Source organism: Myotis yumanensis, unplaced genomic scaffold (assembly GCF_028538775.1).
Source record: "Myotis yumanensis isolate MYYU_CA2020_CCGP unplaced genomic scaffold, mMyoYum1.0.hap1 SCAF_3, whole genome shotgun sequence".
Taxonomy (NCBI): Eukaryota; Metazoa; Chordata; class Mammalia; order Chiroptera; family Vespertilionidae; genus Myotis; species Myotis yumanensis.
The window spans coordinates 149,930,483-149,932,996 of NW_027223754.1; positions in this window are offsets into that span (position 1 = coordinate 149,930,483).

Below are 2,514 nucleotides of genomic sequence, written 5' to 3' on the forward strand. Positions count from 1 at the left end.
TCTCTGCGCTTCCTGGACTTGTAAGTCTATTTCTTCCATCAGGTAGGAGAAGTTTTCTGTCATTATTTCTTCAAATAGGTTTTCAATATCTTGCTCTCTCTCTTCTTTTGGCACCCCCATAATTCGGATGTTGGTATGCCTGAAGTTGTCCCAAAGGCTTCTTACACAATCTTCATATTTTTGGATTCTTTTCCTTTTTGCTTTTCCTGTTGGGTGTTTTTTGCTTCTTCGTATTTCAAATCTTTGACTTGATTCTTGGGATCCTCTCGTCTGCTATTGGATCTCTGTATATTATTCTTTATTTCAGTCAGTGTATGCTTAATTTCTGATTGGTCCTTTTTCATATCCTTGAGGGTCTCACTAAATTTCCTGTAGGTTTCTAGAAGATTCTTGAGTAACCTTATAACTGTGATTTTGAACTCTATATACAGTATTTTGCTTTCATCCATTTCTTTCATTTATGACTTGTTTCTTTGTCTCTACATTTTGGCTGCTTCCCTGTGTTTGTTTTTATGTACTGGGTGGCTGCTTAGTCTCCTTGAGTTGATAGAGTGGCCTTGTGTGGTTGGTGTCTTATAGGGCCCTGTGGCTCAGCCTCCCCAGTCACCTGAGGTGGACGTTCTTGGTGCACCCCTTTGTAGGCTGTTTGCGCAGTCTTGTTGTAGTTAACCCTTGATTGCTGTTGGTATCACTGGGAGGAATTGACCTCCAGGCCAACTGGCTGTGATGACCAGCTGTGTCTACACTGGAAGATCTGCTGCGCAGGAGACACCCTTATGGGGCAGGACTTGCTTCAGTAGGGCTTTGGTGCTCACTGAGTCTACCCCCTGAGTGTGTCTTTTATGGATGTGAATAATTGTAAACCATTATGGTCTCACTCTGACCACTGGGTACATTGGCTCTTGGATCTCCAAAGAGGTGCAAGGTCAGCTATTGTCTGGGGCCTTCCAAGCAGGAGCTACAGAGACATCTGCAGATTCCTCCTCTTTGTATGGGGTTTGGAAGTGCCCAGACGAGGCCCAGCTGTGAAGCAAGGCCACTGCGGCTGTCAGGTAGTGGGCCTTCTTTTGGAATCTCTGGGGCTCTCTGACCCAGCTGCAGTTTGTTTTAGGCAAAAGGACAGGCCATTCATATGCAAAAGCCACTGTGCACAGCTTGGGTGGGGTTGTAAATTGGGTGGGGCAGGGTCTCTGGGAATCACCAGGGCAGAGCAAACAGCGATGGCTTCCCTGAACTGGAGAAGTCCCTGGTTCTCTGCGTCCCGCGCAGGAACAATGATCATTGTGAGCACCTCTAAGAGTAAGCCGCCCTCGTGTTCCTGTCCCGATGCCAGACAGTCCAGTTTCTCCCTGTATGTGTCTGGGTCCCCCAGAGTCTCGCCCGGAACTGGAGTTCAGAGCAAATGGGAGCTTGTATCTCCCTCCCGATTAAAAGAGCAGCACATCCAGGTGCCAGCACTTTCCGCACCTCCGCACGTCTTACTGGTCTCAATGAGCTTTCTTCACCTCTCTAGTTGTGGAACTTCCATTCAGCCAGCTTTCCCGGTTCTGGGTGGTAGTTGTTCTGCCGTTTAGTTGTAATTTTGATGTGGTTGTAAGAGGCAGCAAGTATAGGTGATTACCTATGCCTCCATCTTGGTATCTCCTCAAGTATCCTTGTTTTAATCTATTTTGTTTTTGTTACCTGACCAACTACTAGTCCCAATTGCAATAAAGAAATCTACCATCTTGTGATGGTTTGGTTTGCAAGCTCCTAAAAGTCAAAAGTTCTGAATTGAGTGGGTGGTACCAGTGCCAGAACACTGGAGACAGAGGATCAGAGATCCAGTGGGCTGCAGAGAACCAAGACAAACCAGGTTCATGACTTTAGAATGTGATAAACTGGTAGAATTTCACAGCAACATCTTGTCAAGTAAAAGCATGATTAAGTAAGCCTAACATGTGTTATCACCAACATTTTATAGGACCATTTTAATCCTCCAAAACAGTAGGAACATCAGTTAATGGACATTCCTTTAAATGTAGTATTAGTGTGATTTAAAACTTACTACACTGTCCTTATCTTGCTCATTTTCTCTCAATGACATCAAACCTTCTTTCACATTCTGTGCTAATTTAAAGACTGAAACTTCTGAGCTCCCAAGAACTTCAGTTGCTTAATGCAGTGTTTCTATAGCTTGAATAATATATATTCTCATTGTAAAGGGAAAATCATGCTCACAGACACTCCTCTTCCCTTTGCTTTCCATTATTTTATTATAATGTAAAAACATGCACATATTTTATGTGACTATAAAAGAAATATGTGCTCACACTCCTATCCAACTAGAAAACAAAAGTAAATTTACAAATACTAACAAAATCATTATAATTCAAATTAACAGTGCAAATTTAAAATAATACATGATGCTGTTTTATTGGAACTACATTGCTGATGTAGGCTTTAATATACAGGGATGTAGCCTCAAGTCAGGTTCCATACATAATCAATTTTTATATTTTGACTTCAACAATA